General features: G+C 36.3%; 2 long non-coding RNA genes across 3 annotated transcripts in view; one reads left to right on the top strand and one right to left on the bottom strand.

Annotated features, from left to right (window-relative positions):
* Positions 1 to 18,223, top strand: part of LOC123380336 — a 71,727-nt gene extending 53,504 nt beyond the window's left edge. For both annotated transcript variants that reach the window (XR_006585942.1, XR_006585941.1), the window contains 2 exons: positions 17,205 to 17,368; positions 17,824 to 18,223. This is a non-coding gene — a long non-coding RNA (uncharacterized LOC123380336). The remainder of the gene's footprint in view (positions 1 to 17,204; positions 17,369 to 17,823) is intronic.
* Positions 10,382 to 18,347, bottom strand: LOC109491799. Its single transcript, XR_006585943.1, has 3 exons — positions 18,222 to 18,347; positions 17,816 to 17,908; positions 10,382 to 12,046 (listed from the first exon to the last, which is right to left on the bottom strand). It is a non-coding gene; the product is annotated as an uncharacterized LOC109491799 (long non-coding RNA).
* Between the last annotated feature and the right edge of the window lie 488 nt (positions 18,348 to 18,835).

The following is an 18,835-nucleotide window of genomic DNA, read 5'->3' as shown; positions in this document are numbered from 1 at the left end:
TCTGTCTCCCCCTCTCTCGGCCCCTCCCCCCACTGGTTCTCTCTCTGTCTCTCTCTCTGCCTCCCCCTCTCTCAAAAAAAAAAAAAAACTTTAAAATTTAGGATTATTTGTTCTAATTCTATGAAAAATGCTGTTGATATTTTGATAGGAATTGCATTAAATCTGTACATTTCTTGGGCTGGTATGGATATTTTAATATTTGTTGTTCCAGTCCATGTATGAAATATCTATCCATTTCTTTGTGTCACGCTCAATTTCTTTTATCAGTGTTTTATAGTTTTCAGAGTATAGGTCATTCATCTCTTTGGTTATGTTTATTTCTAGGTATTTTATTTTTGGTGCCATTGTAAATGGGATTCTTTTCTCAATTTCTCCTGCTGCTGCTTCATTATTAGTGTACAGAAATGCAGCAGATTTCTGTATATTGATTTTGTATCCTGAGACCTTAGTTCTAATAGATTTGGAGTTTCTATATATATTATCATGTCATCTGCAAATAGTGAATGTTTTACTTCTTACCAATTTGGATTCCTTTTATTTCTTTTTGTTTGATTTCTGTGGCTAGGACTTCCAGTACTATGTTGAATAAACATAGTAAGAGTGAACACCATTCTCTTGTTCCTGACCTTATAGGAAATGCTCTTAGTTTTCCCTGGTGAGTATGATGTTAGCTGAGGGTTTATCATATAAGGTCTTTATTATGTTGAGGTATGGTCCCTCCAAACCTACTTTGTTGAGGTTTTTTTTTTCCAACGTTTTTTATTTATTTTTGGGACAGAGAGAGACAGAGCATGAACGGGGGAGGGGCAGAGAGAGAGGGAGACACAGAATCGGAAACAGGCTCCAGGCTCTGAGCCATCAGCCCAGAGCCCGACGCGGGGCTCGAACTCACAGACCATGAGATAGTGACCTGGCTGAAGTCGGACGCTTAACCGACTGCGCCACCCAGGCGCCCCTGTTGAGGGTTTTTTATCATGAATGGATGTTGTACTTTGTCAAACGCTTTTTCTGCATCTATAGAAATGATCATAAAGTTTTTACCCTCTTATTAATGTGATGTATCACGTTGATTTCTTTGTGAATATTGAACCATCCTTGCCTCCTAGGAATAAATCCCACTTGATCATGGTGAATGATTTTTTCAATGTATTGTTAGATTCAGTTGGCTAAGATTTTGATGAGGATTTTTGCATTTATGTTCTTCAGAGATACTGGCCTGTGTTTCTCTTTTTCCATGGTGTCTTTATCTGGTTTTGGTATCAGGGTAATGCTGACCTCATAGAATGAATTTGGAAGTTTTCCTTCCTCTTCTGTTTTTTGGAAAACTTCAAGAAGAATATCTATTAATTCTTCTTTAAATGTTTGGTAGAATTCGCCTGGGAAGCCCTCTGGTCCTGGACTCTTGTTTGTTGGGAGTTTTGTTTATTATTGATTCAATATTATTGCTGTTAATCACTCTATTCAAATTTTGTATTTTCTCCTGCTTCAGTTTGGGTAGGTTGTATGTTTCTAGGAATTTATTTTCTTCAAGCTTGTCCAATTTGTTGGCATTTAATTTTCACAATTTTCTCTTAAAATCCTTTGTATTTCTTTGGTGTTGGTGGTTGTTTCTCCACTTTCATTTCTTTGAGTCCTGTCTCTGCTTTTTTGAAGAGTCTGGAAAGAGGTTTATGAATTTTGCTTATCTTTTCAAAGAACAAGCTCCTAGGCTATTTATTCTATTTTATTGTTTGTTTCTATGTCATTTATTTCTGCTCTAATATTTATTATTTCATTTCTTCTCTTGGTTCTGAGTTTTGTTTGATCTTCTTCTAGCTCCTTTATGTATGAGGTTAAGGTATTTGAGATTTTTCTTCTTCAGGTAGGCCAGTATTGCTATAAATTGTTCTCTTAGAACTATGTTTGCTGCATCCTAAAGATTTTAGATTATTGTGTTTTATTTTCCTTTGTCTCCATGTATTTTTTATTTGTTCTTTGATTTCTTGGTTGACCATTCATTGTTTAGTAGCATGTTACTTAACTTCCATGTATTTGTGCTCTTTCCAGATTTTTTCTTATTGATGATTTCTAGTTTCATGGTATTGTGGTCATAAAAGATGCATGGTATAACTTGGATCTTCTGGAATTTGTTAAGACATGTTTTGTGGCCTAATATGTAACCTATTCTGAGGAATGTCGAGAAACGAATGAGCATTCTGCTGCGTTAGGATGGATCTTCTGAATATATCTATTAAATCCTTCTGGTCCAATATGTCATTCAAAGCCACTGTTTCTTTGTTGATACTCTGTTTAGATGATCTATCCATTGATGTAAGCGGGGTGTGAAAGTTCCCTGCTATTCCTGTATTATTATCAGTGATTTCCTTTACGGTTGCTATTAACTACTTTATGTATTTGGGTGCTTTCACGTTGGATGTATAAATATTTACACTTGTTATGTCCTCTTGTTGTATTTTCCCCTTAATGATTATATAGTGTTCTTTGTTTCTCTTGAAGTCTTTGTTTTAAAGTGTATTTTGTCTTATATAACTATTGCTACCCCAACATTCTTTTCAGATCCATTGGTATGATCAATGTTTCTCCATGCCCCTATTTTCAATTTGCATGTGTCTTTAGGTATGAAAGGAATCTCTTAGAGGCAGCATATAGATGAGTGTTGTTGTTGTTGTTGTTTTAATCCATGCCATCACCTTACATATTTGGATTGGAGCATTTAGTCCATTTACACTCAAAGTAAATATTAATAGGTATATATATATTGTCATTTTCTTTTAGGTCTTCTCTGTTCCTTTCTTCCCTTGATCACTTTTCTCACCATAAGTTGGCTTTCTTTAGGGGTGTATTTAGATCCCTTTCTCTATATTTTTTTGCATATCTCTTACTGGTTTTTGATTTGTGGTTACCACTACATTTGTATGTAACATCTTCAGCACATAGCAGTCTATATTAAGTAGATGGTCACTTAAGTTTACTCCTCCCCACATTATAGGTATATAGTGTCATATTTTACATGCTTTTATATTGTGAGTTCCTTGGTTATTTTTACTTCTTTTGTGCTTCCTGTTTTTCTTAGTCTTACTTATGGTTTTCCCTTTCCACTCATGGAGTCTCCTTTGACATTTTTTACAGGAGTAGTTTATTGGTCATGAGCTCCTCTAGTTTTTATTTTTCTGAGAAACTCTTTATCTCTCTAATCTGAGTGATAGTCTTTCTTGATAGAGCATTCTTGGCTGCACGTTTTTTTCCTTTCAATACTTTGACTATATTATGCTACTCCCTCTAGCCTGCAAAGTTTCTGTTCAAAAATCTGATGGATTTATGGGGTTCCCTTGTATGTAACTGTTTTCTTCCCTCTTGCTGATTTTAAAATTACTTACTTTTTCATTAATGTGTGTCTTTGTAAGGACCTCCTTGGGTTGTTTTGCAGGGGGATCTCTCTACCTCCTGCATTTGAATTTCCATTTCCTTCTCCAGATTTGGGGAATTTTCAGCTATTATTTCTTCACATAAAATTTCTGCCCCTTTTTCTCTTCTTCTGAGATCCTTATTATACAAATGTTATTACCTTTGATGTAGTCACTGTGTTCCCCAAGTCTACTCTCATTTTGCATACTTTTTTTTTCCTCACCTGCTCAGCTTGATTACTTTCCATTACTCTGTGCTCCAGGTCACCAATTCATTCTTCTGCTTCTTCTAGTCTGCTATTTATTCCATCTAGTGTATTTTTAATTTCAATTACTGTGTTGATCTCTGGTTCTTTTTTAATCTCTTTGTTAAGAATTTCACTGATGCCTTCTACTCCTTTCTCAAGTTGAGTATCTTTATGATTATTACCTTAAATTCTCAGGCATATTACATTTTCCATTTTGCTTAGGTTTCTTGCTGTAATTTTTTTCCTGTTCTTTCCTTTAAGACATATTCCACTGTCTCTTCATTTTGTCTAATTCTCTGATGTTTCTGTGACTTAGAAAAGTCAGCCACATCTCCTGCTCTTGAAAGTAGTAGGCAGGGCATACCCTTTTGATGAGGTATCCTCCACAGTTCACTGGCCACCAACACAGACCAAGGTCCCACAAAGTACAAAGTCAGAAGACACAGTGTTGGCTTGCACCACCAGTCTTCTGGGGAAGGGGACCCACAGCCCCAGAACTGAGGCAGTCCTGGCTTGAAGGGACATGGCAAGATGTAAACAAGTGGTGGATGTCCATGCCATTATGGTTCCTGAAGGTGGCCATGTATTTATGCTGAGGGGCAGGGGAGAGAGATGACAATTGCCAGCTCCTTTGTTCCTAGTCAAGTTCCTCAGAGAATGCTGCCCTCCCAGGACATGCTCTGAGATGAGTAAATAACTCTTTCTCTCCCATGTACCTCAGAAATTTTTCAAACTTCTGCTTTTAATCTGTATAGTTACAGGCAGTTTGTCCTGCTGTCTCTGCAAGCATGGGGACTCAGCTTTCTATGGCCACCCTGGCTCTCCAAGAGACAAGCCCACTGACTTTTAATGTTCCAGGCTTTCAGTCCCACTGGTTTTAAGAACTCAGAAAATTCGGCCCCTCTAGTTTTCCAAGCCAAATGCTATGGGGATTCTTCTTCCCCATGAGGGCTTCCCAGTGTGATAATCTGTTTCTTTTTCCTGTGTCCCCAGCTCCCTCCCACTTGTAGATGGCCACTGTTGATTTAGCTTTCCACCATGTCTCCACTCTTCCTACTCTCTTCAATGTGGCCTCTTCTCTGCCTTCAGTAGTGTAGTTTGTTTTGCCAGTCTTTGGGTCATTTTCTGGGTTATTTACACTGATATGAGAGTTACCTAGTTGTATCCATGGGGCAAAGTGAGCCTAGGGTTCTCCTACACCATCTTCCCCAGAATTCCTATATAGGTTTACTTTTGGGCTCTCTATTCTGTTCCCTTCAGTGTTTCCATTCCTTACCAATACCACATTGTTTGATAACCGTAGCTTTATACTAGGACTTGAAATAGGGTAATGTGAGTCTTTAAACTTTTTTTTTCAAAATTGTGCTGTCTATGCTAATACCTTTGCCTTTCTATATAAATCTTAGAATCAGTTTGTCACTATATACAAAGCAACTTTCTGAGATTTAAGATTGCACTGAATCAATAGATCAAGCTGGAAAGAATTGATGTAACAGTATTGAGCCTTTCAACCCATTAACTTGGAACATCTTTTTATTTCTTCCATCTGTGTATTGTAGTTCCTCATATAGATTGTGTACATATTTTTTAGCTTTATACCCAAGTACTTCACATTTTTTTGGTGCTATTGTAAATGGTATTTTTTTTTTATTTCAAATTCCAATTGTTAATGCTAGTATATAGAAAAACAAATGAATTTTATATCTTTCATATTCTCCCACCATGCTATATTCACTTGTTCCAATATTTATGTAGATTCTTTAGGTATTGTTTTTTTACATAAAATAACCATGTCATTTGTAAACAGTTTTATTTATTCCTTTCCAATTTGTGTGTGTGTTTGTTTGTTTCTGCACTCTTGGACCTGAAAGAGAGCACTCTTTCCTGTTTTCAGTTTTGAAAGAAAGTGTTCAATCTCTCATTATTAAGTATCACTCTTATTTTTTTACTCTTTCTGAATTTTTGTTTCAGGTGGGTCTTATATAGACCATAGTGTTGAATTTTGCTTTGTTAAACAATCTGAAAATAGCTTTTGGGTTTTTTTTTTCTAATTTTAGTTGACACACAATGTTAGATTAGTTTCAGGTGTATGCCACAGTGATTCAACATCTCTGTACATTATGCTATACTTTTCACAAGTGTAGTTAGCACCTGTCACCATACAATGCTATTACCATATCATTGACTATATTCTCTATGCTGTAACTTCTATTCATTCCACAACTGGAGAGTGTATCTCCCACTCCCCTTTACCCATTTGCTCATTCCACTACCCCCTTCCCTCTGGCAGCCATCAGTTCTCTGTATTTATACAACTGATTCTGCTTTTTGTTTATTGATTTTTTAGATTTCACATATAATTGAAATCATGTTATTTGTCTGAGTCTGACATACTTCACTTAGCATAAGTCCTAGGTCCACCCATGTTGTTGCAAATGGCAAGATCTTCTCCTGTTTTATGCTGCCTAATATTCTAACGTGTGTGGATAGATGTATCCATTCATCTATCTATTGATGCTTTGGTTGCTTCCATATCTTGGCTGTTGTCAGTAATGCTGCCATAAACATAGGGGTGCATATATCTTGTTGAATTAATATTTTCATTTTCTTTGGGTAAATACTCAGCAGTGGAATTGTTGGATCATATGGTATTTCTATTTTTGACTTTTTGAGAAACCTCCATATTACTTTCCACCGCATCTGTACCAATTTACGTTCCCACCAACATGCATGAGGGTTCTTTTTTCTACATCCTTGCCAAGGTGTTTGTTTTTTTGTTGTCGTTTTTTACTTTAGCCATTCTGACAAGTGTAAGGTGATATCTCATTGTGGTTTTAATTTGCATTTCTGTGATAGTGATATCACCTTTTCATGGGTCTATTGGCCATCTGGATGTCTTCTTGGAAAAATGTCTGTTCAGGTCTTCTGCCTATTTTTGAATCTGATTGTTTTTAGTGTTGAGTTGAAGTTCTTCATATATTTTGGATATTAACTCCTTCTTGGATATATCATTTGCAAATATTGAACAATCTGAAAATTGTTGTTAGGACAAATCCATTTATATTTACTGATGCAATTGATATATTTGGTGCTAATTTTGGCATTGTTTTATGGTATAATTATATATATTTACATCTTTATATTTTGCTCTTTTCTATTTGCTCTTTTATTTTTGAATATTTTTCTGTTACTTAGAGATGTTTCTATTTTTGTTCTAAGGGTTACTTTTATTCCAATCCTTGTGTATAACCCTTTTTGTCACTTGGTTAATGTCTATTGGTCCCTTACCATCAGCAATATTGAAATTAGCTGGTAACATCATTTTTTCCCAACCCTGACTCTTCCTTATCTGACTTGAAGTAATATCCTTTTACTTGGTTAATGACTCTCAGTCAGCTACCTAATTCTGCTTTTTCCATCTCTTCCCATTCTCCAAATTTTTTATAGTTTTACTGCAATTACATTAGAATACATAGCCATTGCATACCATACCCTATGTCAGGTAATCATTAGATTTATGTCTGTGAGTAAATATATATTTTTTCTTAACACAAATCGTTATATCAAATTGTCCAGTCATTTTGGTTATTTGAAGTTCACTCTGTGTAATAAATTCCTTAGGAAAGACCTTAAGGGAAATAGCTCCTAAATTTTAATGTGTTAAAAGAAATTGTGCTTTTTAAATTGAAAGTCAAATTGTTTTACTTTAAAATTTCTGGCTCATATTTCCTTCCTTTGAGTTTCTTAAACATTTTACACCATTGACTTCTGGTGTAAATTGTTGATGTTAAAGAGCAAAGAAAAGACATAAATAATCATAAAATGAGATGCTACATAAGGAACAATCTACAAAAAATGTATAATAATCACACATTTGGATGATCCTAGCAAAAACAGAATTATAAGCTAAAATTGATGTCACCACAGCCATAGTGGGAAATTGTATTATATCTTTCAGAAACTTATAAACCAAACAGACCTGAAGTTAATAAATGTATATAAAGTCTGAATACAATTGATATGCATAACCTTGATCTAATAGAGAAACACTGAGAAGTGGGGAGGCAATTTAGTAAAGTGGATTAAGGAGTGTATTTTTATTTCAGATACTGTTTTTTGTTGTAGTTCTGTTTGGTTCTTTAATATTTCTGTCTTTGCCGAGATTCCTTATTTTTCCATTCATTACAGCATCTTTACTTCATTGAGCATAGTTATGATAGCTGTCTCAAAGTCCTTGTCTGATCATGCCAACATCTAGATTATCTAAGGGTTGGTTTCCATTAATTGTCTTTTCTTTTCAGAATGATTACATTTTTTCTGGTTCCTTCAGTGCTGAGGAATTTCGAATTGTATCCTGGACATTGTGATAGTTATTTTATGGAGACCTAGATTCTATTTTACTCCTCAGATTGTGTTGAAATTTTTGTTCTGGCAATCAATTAACTTGGTTCAACTGAAACTGCAGATACTGTTTCACCTGTGGTTGGAAGTAACTCACATCTCAGGTGAGTTTTTTGGCTTTAGCAATAGATTGCTTTGTGTCTACCCCAAAGGCATGCTTCAGGGATCAGTGGAGATTTGAGTACCATTCATACTCACAATTTGGGGCATGCCCTTCTCTGGTTCTTACTGTTCTGGGATTTCATTCTCTTTCAGTGACTGTGGTTGCTGCAGACTCTGCTCTCAAATTGTTGAAGCCATTTTAAAAAATAGTAGGTTTCTATTGCATTTTAGTACTCCATGCTTCTCTGTAAACTGTTCTCGGGTGAAAGCTTCAGAAACAGAAAACTTGCCTTTTCGTGGCTCCTGCTTCCAAGTTTCATCTTTCAAAATTTGCCTGCCCCTGTTCACTCTACATAGCCTTCAGGTACTTGTTTTTAGTATTTTCTCAGAGTTGATTATTGTTATCTGAAGGAAAGTCAATCTATCACAAGCTACATGGCCATATATGATTTTTTTGTTGTACTTTTTTCATTCATTCTCCATACTCTCATTCCCTTTTTCCCATGGTCACCCATTACATACTATGATTCCTCATAGCATTCCAGTTTTTATTCAACACATATATTTAGGCATGTATGTGACCTTGAAAGGCATACAGTATTGTGTTAGTATTTTTATTTTACTTACATAAATGCTTTAATTTTTTCATTCAAAATTATTCTTTGGTGTCTAATCACATTGCTACATGTAAATATAATTCATGATCTCTGAGAGCTGCATGTATTCTACTGAATGAACATACAAAGTGTAACTTATCTATTCTCCTAAATGAAATGCATCTCTTTCCTAATGTGGCCAATAAGGTCACAAACATTTTGTCTATTTTTCTGCTGAGCTTACTGACATGTTCTTTATTTTCAGTAGTAACTCTTACACTCTACATAATAATTCTTCATTACTTTTAAATGTTCCATATATATTATCCCAGTCTGTCATCACTGAATAAAACTTTTAACTTTGAGTAACTGAATATATAAATACTTATAGTTTCTGTTTTGAGATCCTTTTAAGAAATACTTCCTAATTTGAGATCATAAAGAAACTATAAACTTGTTTATATTGCATTTTCATTCATAGTTAGGTTTTTATTTCATTTGAGCTTCTCTGTATGCAGCATGAGATAGGAATCTTTGTTTTTTCCAATTTGTCACGAGTGAGACAACTTTTCCATTATGGTTCACTAAATATAATTTTCTGATTTGTGATGTTACCAATGACATATAGCAAACTGTCTGTTTCCAGAGGACCTATTCAATTTGATTGGTTTATTTGATACTACAATACTGTTTTATTACTATAATTCATGGTAGGGGTAGTCATATTTTTTAAATGTTTCCCAGGTATTCACAGACTATTACATTCTGCAAAATTTTACAATCAGGTTTTCTCTCCCAACCCAAGAAAATCCTCTTGGGAACTTAATTCGAAATACATAGAATTTTTTTTTTAAACATGGACACAGTTGGCAGATTTATTCTTTCTGGTTTCAAGACTTAAATAGTGGCGCCTAGGTGGCTCAGGTCACCATCCCATAAGATAGATCCCTGCATCAGGCTCTGTGCTTATAGTGCAGAGGCTGCTTGGGATTCTCTCTCCCTCTCAAAATAAATAAACGTGGTTTTTTTTTAAAGCCTTCTTATAAAGCCACAGTAATTAACACAGTGTGGTATTGGCACAAAGGCAGACATAAAAATAAATCGAGCAGAATAGTTCAGAAATAAACATTAATGTACAGGACCAATTGATTTTCAATTTAAGTGCCAAAGAAATTCAGTGGTGAATAATCTTTTTAATAAGTGGCTAGAACACATATGTATATCCATCTGCAAAAAATGATCCACAAACATTCCCTCACACCATAAACAAAATTTAACTCAAAATGGAAAAAAAGTTGGTAAATATAAGTGAATGATTGCTTCAAAAAACAAAATAATATGCTGTTGATTTTAAAATATACATAGAATTAAAATACTAGACAAAAATAACAAAATACAAAAAGGGTAAGTAGTGTTAAAGAATTCTAAGTTTCTATCATAATCAAGGATGCAAGGTGTAATTTTTAAGATAGCCAATAAAAGATACTAAGATAATGTAAAACCCTTAAATAGAGGAATAAATGGAATAATTTAAACTATTTGATTAATCAGGTGCCTGGGTGGCTCAGTTGGTTAACTATCCAACGCCAGGTGAGGTCATGATCTCACGGTTCATGAGTTGGAGCCCAGCACAGGGCTGTCAGCTCAGAGCTCACTTTGGATCCTCTAATCCCTCTTCCTCCTCTCCTCCCCCACTCGTATGCTCTCCCTCTCTCTCAAAAATAAACCTTTTTTAATTTAAAAAAATACTTGATAAATCCAAAAGGAGGCAGTAAAATAGGCGGGTCCTGTAGGGAAAAAAAAGATTAAATATACTAAAAACCAAGGTTTGTCTCACCATATTTAAACAATAAAACTTTTATGTTGAGTACAAGTGCCATATTATAAAGAACTTAATGTTTGAAAGTAAAAAAGGGGAGTATTTACCATTTCTCCTCCACCCCCAAAATAAACCAAACACTAACCCAAAAGAGAGGCAAACCAAGAAACAGACTCATAACTATGGAGAACAGATAGTTACCAGATGGGAGGGGGTGGTGGGAGATGGGGATCAAGGAGTGCACTTGTTGGGATGAGCACTATACTGAACACTTGAAACCAATATGATACTGTATGCCAACGGACTGGAATTTAAACAACGTTAAAAAAATGCTTCTTTTCTCAAAGCCTCTTTTGCCTTTCGTTATTGTAATTACACAAGCTTTTTTTTAGTTTATTTCGAAAGAGAGGGAGAGAGCACATGTGCATGCGTGCAGGATAGGAGCAGGGAGAGAGAGAATCCCAAGCAGGCTCCATGCTGTCAGTGGAGAGCCCGACGTGGGGCTCAAGCCCAGGAACCATGAGATCATGACCGGAGCTGAAATCAAGAGTTACCTGCTTAATCAACTGAACCACCTAGGCGCCCCCAAACAGACCTTCTTAATGATAATATACCAGGAAAATATAATCAGGAAGATAATATACTCAGATAATCCACCAAGAAGTTATAATGATGCATGTACTAATACTATGTGCTCAAAATATATAAAGCAAAAATTGATAAAAAATAGAGACAAATCTACAGTGATATTAATAGACATTAACCTCTCTAAGTAATTTTTAACAAATGAAACCTATGTGAAATACAATTGTGAACTGCACATTCTTGTAGGTGCACCTAGATCATTTCTGAAATTAGACCATAGCCTTCACATAATGCAAGTCTCAATTTCTAAAGGTTAAAATTGTTCAGCGTATGCTTTCTGATATAGTGAAATTAGACCAGAAATCAAAAACTGTAAGTAGAAAGGGGCACCTGGGTGTCTCAGTCAGTTAAGTGTCCGACTTCGGCTCAGGTCATGATCTCACTCAGAGTTCATAGGTTTGAGCCGCGCATCCAGCTCTGTGATGACAGCTGAGAGCGTGGAGGGTGCTTCAGATTCTGTGTCTCCCCAACTCATGATCTCTCTCAAAAATAAACATTAAAAAAAAATTAAGTAGAAAGCCATCAACAGTTTGAGAACTAAATACATCAAGAGAAATACATAGAATTTTAAAGTTATTTAAGGGAAAATTAACAAATTTATAATATTAAGCCACCCTATTTTTCAAAGTGTTAGAGTTTTTCACTCAGGTCTTTTCAAAATACCTCCATCAAGTTCAGAACTTACCTTCTATTATATTGTTTTGGTGATTATTACTGGTATAGGTAAGTGCTATTGATTTTTGCAAGTTTATTTTGTATCCAGTTCCTTACTGACTCTCTTAATGCACATAATTTGCTATGTTTGGGCTTCTTTGTGGACAATCACAACATCTGCAAAAATAAGGACAGTTTGCTTTTTCCCTTAAAATTCTCATACGTCTGATATTTTGTTTTATTCGGGGTTTCTAAAATTGCTAACCTCTTTGTCTTCTTCTGGCCTCAAAAAGAAGGTATTTAGGGCTGCGTGGGTGGGTCAGTCGGTTAAGTGTCCAACTTGGGCTCAGGTCATGATAACACAGTAATGTAATTGGAGCCCCACATCAAGCTCGGTGTTGACAGCTCAGAGCCTGCTTCAGATTCCGTGTCTCCCTCTCTCTTCCCCTCCCCTACCCCACTCACACTCTGTCTCTCAAAAATAAACATTATTTTTAATTTTTTAAAAGTATTTAACTTTTTAAATTGAATTTTAATGTTACATTAGTTTCGAAATATAGCAAATGTTATTTTGGCAACTGTACTCCTAATTTGAGAACAGTAAAAAACATGAAATGTTTGTCTTTAAACCACTAAGAATAAATTATACTGTAAGATCTTTCTCTCTGGGGCCATTTGTTAATCCTAAATTAATACATAATTGACCATGATGAATAAACACACATACATACTCAGGCTACATCTGTATCTACATTGATAGATATAAAAGAATCTTAAAGCCATGTTCAACATATTCAGAAGGGAAGGAAATAGGCCTATATTTTTCTTATATTGTGCTTGTGAAGTCTTAGCATAAAACGTATTTCTAACTCATAATATTAATTGGACAATTTTTTCTCATTATGTAACCTAGGGATATCTGCACCCACTGATAAAACAATCTCAGCCTGTGACTTCTAGAAGTGGGGAAAATGGTAACATGTTTATCATTATCACAATTACATTATTACTGTGATTATTATTTATGTGTATTGAATGGTTATTCTCTATCCGATTTTTCTATTCCCTTTTGTGCAAATTAAGGTTTTTAAAATTTTCCAGAAGTACATGAAAAGATTCTTGTTTGGGGTTTTATTTATTTGCATCTCTATTTCTTCACTGATCTTGTCAGAGGTTGAATCTTGGGTTCCTTTAAGCTTTATTTTTTATAACATCTCATCTCCTTGGGTTTTTGTTTGTTTGTTTGTTTGTTTTTGTCCCTTTTGGTTTGCTCTACTGTTTTCTACCAGCCACAAGGATTTTATTGATTGTTGCTGGGGTGCAGTGGAGACATATTTTGGTTAAGCTTTATGTGTGTTGTTAACTTTTTTTTCTTCTGGTTTGTTATTAGTGTACAGAAATGTAAAGATTTATGTAATTTTCTGCCCTGCAACTTTAATGAATTCATTTATTCTGTTTGGGCTTTTTTCTTTTTTTTTCACAGGGTCTATTTCCTCTATACAGTCATATGTCATCTGGAATTAGTTAAGGTTTTACTTCTTCCTTACCAATTTGGATGCATTTCATTTCTTTTTCTTTTCTGATTGTTGATGCTAGAACTTCCAGTAGAAGCAGTGAAAGTGGACATGTGTGTCTTGTTCCAGATCTTAGAGGAAAAGCCTTCGCGTTTTTACCACTGATTATGATGTTAGATGTGGGTGTGTCATATATGACCTTTATTATGTTGAGGTACGTACTCTCGACATCCACCTAGTTGAGAGTTCTTATTGTGAACACAAGTTGAATTTTGTCAAATGCTTTTTCTCCATCTGTTGAGATCATATCATTTTTAATGTTTTTGTTGTTAATGTGGTATATTACATGGATCAATTTTGGATGTTAACTCATCCTTGCATCCCTGGAGTAAATCCAACTTGTTCATGGTGAATGATGCTTTTAATATACTACTGGACTCAATTACTTGCTGAGAATTTTGGCATCTATGTTTATTAGGGATATTATGTAGTTTGGCGGATTTTTTTTTATAGTATCTTTAGCTGCGGTATCAGAGAATAAATTTGGCATCACAGAATAAATTTGGAAAATTCCTTCCTCTTTAAGTTTGTGGAACATTTTGTAAAGAATAAGTATTAACCCTTCTTAAAATATTTGGTAGAATTAGTCTGTGAAGCCATCTGGTCTTGGACTTTTGTTTTTTGGGGAGATTTTTGGATTACTGATTCAATTCTGTTACTAGTAACCAGTCTGTTCTGATTGAGCCTTGGAAAATTTTATTTTTCTAGAAAATTTTCCATTTATTCCAGTTTCTCAGCATGTAGTTTTTCATAGTAGTCCTTTATACTCCTCTTTAACTTCTGACTTAAGTCCTCTTTTTTCCTGATGAATCTGGCCAATGGTTTATCTTCTTGAATTTACTGAGAATTACTTTGTAGCCTAACATGTGATCTATCCTAGAGAATTGTTCCATATGCATTTGAAAACTGCACTCTGCTGTGTGGGGATTGGAATGTTTCGTATATAATTGTTAAGTGTATCTGGTCTAATGTGTCATTCAAAGTCAGTGTTGTTTTTAAGCGACTTGCTGCCTTGATGATCTATCCATTGATGCTGGGGTGTTATAGTACCCGACTATTATTGTATTCTGGTCAATTTCTCCTTTTATGTCTGTAAGATCACTTTACATATTTAGGTGAGTCCATGTTTGGTGCATAAATATTTACAACTATTTATACTCTTGTTGAATTGATCCCTTTATCATTATGTAATTTTCTTCTACCTCTTGTTACAGTCTTTGTTTTAAAGTCTATTTTGTCTATTAATATTGCTACCCTGACTTTTTGTTTCCATTTGCCTGGAATATATTTTTCCATTCCTTCACTTTCTTTAAGACTGAAATGAGCTTCTTGTAGGTAGCATATAAATGGGTCTTTGGGTTTGGTTTTTGTTTTATTTTTTAATCTCTTTAGTCTCCCTTTGTCTTTTGATTGGAACATTTAGTCCATTTACATTAGTTATTGATAGGTATGAACTTCCTGCTTTTTTGTTCATTGTCATCTTGTTATTTTTGTAGCTCTTTGGTCCTTCTCTTGCTTCCTTCCCTTGTGATTTGAAGACTTTATTATTTTGGATTCCTTTTTCTTTATTCTATAGCTATTAGGGGCTATATATGAACTATATTATAAACACAAAAGCTTCTAAGTGTATAGCAATCCATTTTAAGTGGATGGCCACTTAAAATGTGATCCAACTTAAAAGCACTATATTTTTCTAGGTCTCTGAAAGTTTAATATATATTTCACATCTTATTTTCTGTAGCTCTTAGCTAGTTATTATGGATATTTCATGCTATCAACATTCATATGTTATTGATCTATCTTCATTATGTTTCCTTTTGCCAGTGAAATATTTTTGTCATAATTTTCTTACTGTACTTATGGCCCTTTATTTTCCCCTTTGAAAAGTGTCATTACTAATTCTTGTAAGGTCAGTTTAATGGTGATAAACTTTCCTACAATACTGAATCATTTTGCTGGTTAGAGTATTTTTGCTTGTAGCTATTTTCATCATGTTGAATATACCATGTCAGTCTAGTCGGGTCTGAAACATTTCTGTTGAATCCCTTCTAGGGCTCTCTGTAAGTAACTAGTTTGTTGTTTTGCTCTTTTTAGGATCTCCCTTCACCTTTTTTTGTTTTTTGACACTTTAATTATTATGTGTCGTTGTGTGGACATCTTTGTGTTCATCTTGTTGAGTTGTCTGTCCCTTAATATCTGTTTCATCGCCCAGGTTTTCAAGTAAATTGTATGCCCCTCTCTTTCTCCAGAGGGGTCTGTAATGTGAATGCTACTCTACTTGATGCTGTCCCAGATCCCTGAACCTATTCCCATTGTTTTCTTTTTGTTATTCAGCTTGGGCAATTTCCTGTCTTCTGGAGCACTGATCCATTCTTCATCCTCTAATCTGTTGATTCCTTCTACTGTATTTTTTGTTTCAGTTGTTATTCTGCTCTGATGGGTTGGGTTTTTATTTCTCTCTCTATACTAACTTTCTCACTCGAGTTCTGTGAGCATCTTTTTGACGGTTATTTTGAATTCTTTCTCAGGTAGATTACCTCAGTTGTTTGTTTGAAGCCATTTCGTCTGCCTCTCTGTATTAGGTAGGTCAGCTCTATTTCCTGTTCTTGAAAGTAGCAGCCTTATGTAGAAAATGTCCTGGGAGGCTCAGCAGTTTCTGATCACCAGGGGTGACTCCTGCATGGGCTGCACGCGCCCTCCTGTTATAATTCAGCAACTATTGGGGGGTGGCTGCCAGCCAGCCCCCTAGGCGACCAATCCAGCCCACCAGCATGCCCCCAGTAGTCATGGCTATCAGCTTGCCAGGAGGTGGGGTTAGCTCCCAGCATAGCTGGCTCCTTTCCCCCACCACTATGGCAGGGGTTATTATGAAGGGACACCTGCAGTGGGGGGCAGCTTGGGTGATGTAGATCTGCACAAAAATACCAGGGTGGGGTGAGAACTAGTAGCAAGGTAGATGGAAAGTGCCTGAACTGCCTCCTGCAAGGCTAGGCTGAAGGAAGGCAAGAAAAATGGCACCCCCTGATACTCCCAAAAAAGCTCCTACAGATTTCTGCCCCTCCAGCACATGCCCTAAAATTAGTCAGTGAGCCTCCTTCACATATAATCCAGACATGTTTCAAAGTGCTGCTTCTGTGCAAGAGATAGAGTGTGCTTGTCCTTTAAAAGAGGAGTCTTTATTTCCTATAGCCCCCTCACGATCTGCCAAAGCCAGACCTTATGGGTGCTTATCTTTTTAGTGAAAGCTTTCCAGGGCTGTGGGCACCTAATGTGGAGCTTGATCCCCTTGTTCTTCAGGGAGTAACTGCACACCTGTGATTTCTACTGCAAGGGGTCACCACATTGGGAGTTTGGTTCACGACCACCTCCCTCCCCCTCCTATTCTTGTCAACGTGACCTTCTCTTTATACCTTCAGTTGTGGAGATCTATTCTGCCAGTCACAGGTCATTTTCAGAGTGAGTTGCATTATATGTAGTTATTGCCTCAGTGTGCCCCTGGGAGGAAGGGAGCTCAGGATCCTCTCGCTCTGCCATCCGCCAGACCAATAATCGTTTAGATTCAATATATTTACCCACAACTGTTCAAGCCTTCCATAAAATATGGAAGTTAAAATATATACCACAGAGAATACTGATGAATAATTAATCGACTCAGGTGCATTTACTCTTCCTTTACTTCTACAACTCATATCCTGCCATAACTCAGTTCTATTAGTTCTACCTCAATCTAGTTTTTTTTTTTTTTAACCTATGTCTAATAGTCTTTTACTGGTCAAGAAGAGAGGTGAAGAATCTGAGCTCAATTCCTCCTGCAGACACAAGGCTGCAACAGCATATAGTACCCCTCATTCTGAGAACAACCCGAAGACTGGCAGGACAGCTTTTCCACAGTTAAAGATACGAAGACAAACCTACATCTAGAAAGGTATGATGGGCAGAGATGCAGTCCTGACAAAACCCTCAGTGACCAACCAGCAGGAAGGATATCACAGGGGTGGAGGTCCTCCCTGAAGGACGAGGGTTTGAAGTCCCTCACTGGGCACGCTCAGTCACAGGGATCTGCATTGGCCTCATGAGCCCCATAACATCAGGCTTTGAAAACAAGCAGGGGGTTAACTTCAGTAAGAGTGGAGGGCTATCAGAAAGAGGGATACACCCTTAAAGGGCTCAAGTACAATGAGACCACAGAGGCAGCAGTTTGAAAAGTGCCCAAGCTACACATGTAGGACATTTATAGACTAGGACATGTGCCAGGGGGGCAGGAACTATCTCCAGGTACAGAAGTGCTGGCAGGTACCACTTTTCTTGAGCCTAGCTGGCCTGACACAGGTAGGTGCCAGTTGGTCATTCGACATCTATCCTGTGGACTTACCGTTGCAGGTGTTCCTGTATAGCGACTATTAACCTGCCATGCCTTGTGGTCAACCCGGTCCAGAACCAGCACCACTCCAAAGCAAGTCTTGCCCTAGTGAGAGAAGGAGGCAGCCCTGCTTACCACCAAACCCGTGGCAAGTTGTACCCAGGACTTTCACCCAGCTGCAAACATAGGAGACACCACTGGAACATCTGGTTCTACTAAACAGTAAGTACTGCACTAAAGGAAACCCCAAGATTTCTTCTATATAGGGCCAGTAACTTTAAGACCAGGAGACGTAGCTGACCTAATACATAGAGACAAATAGAGTCAGACAAAATGAGGAAAAAGATGAGTATGTTCCAAATGAAAGAACAACACAACTTAAGAAAAAGAATTAACAATATGGAGATAAATGACCTACCTGATCAAGAGTTCAAAGCAATAGTCATGAAGATGACCACCATACTTGAGAGAAGAGTGGATGAGCAGCTTGAAAACTTCAGCAAGGAAGCAGAAAATATAACCAATCAGAGCTGGAAAGTACAACAACTGAAATGAAAAATATAGTACAGAGAATCAATAGCAGATAACAAGATGCAGGACAGATCAGTGATCTAAAAGAAGAAACCTCTAGGACAACACCAAGGATAATGCAATTCACATAGAAAACTTAAAGAAATAATCACTGAAAACTTCCCTACACTGGGGAATGAAACAGTCATCGAGCTCCATTGTGAACCCAAAAAGGCCCACATCAGGACAGATACTAATTATGACATAAAAATTACAGAGAATTTTTAAAGGAGGGAAAGAAAAGCAATTGCTTACTTGCAAGAAAACCCATTTAAAGCTTTAAGTTGATTCTTGAGCAGAAACTTTGCAGGCCAGAATGCAGTGGTATGGTATATTTGAAGTACTGAAAGGAAAAAAACCTACAACCAAGTATATTGAAACCAGCAAGGTTAGAATTCTGAATTGAAGGAGACATAAAGAAGTTTCCAGATGAACAAAAGTTAGAGTGTATCACCACTAAAA

Source organism: Felis catus, chromosome D1 (assembly GCF_018350175.1).
Source record: "Felis catus isolate Fca126 chromosome D1, F.catus_Fca126_mat1.0, whole genome shotgun sequence".
Taxonomy (NCBI): Eukaryota; Metazoa; Chordata; class Mammalia; order Carnivora; family Felidae; genus Felis; species Felis catus.
The sequence above is the reverse complement of the archived record's forward strand: the minus strand, read 5'-3'. Positions and strand labels throughout refer to the sequence as shown.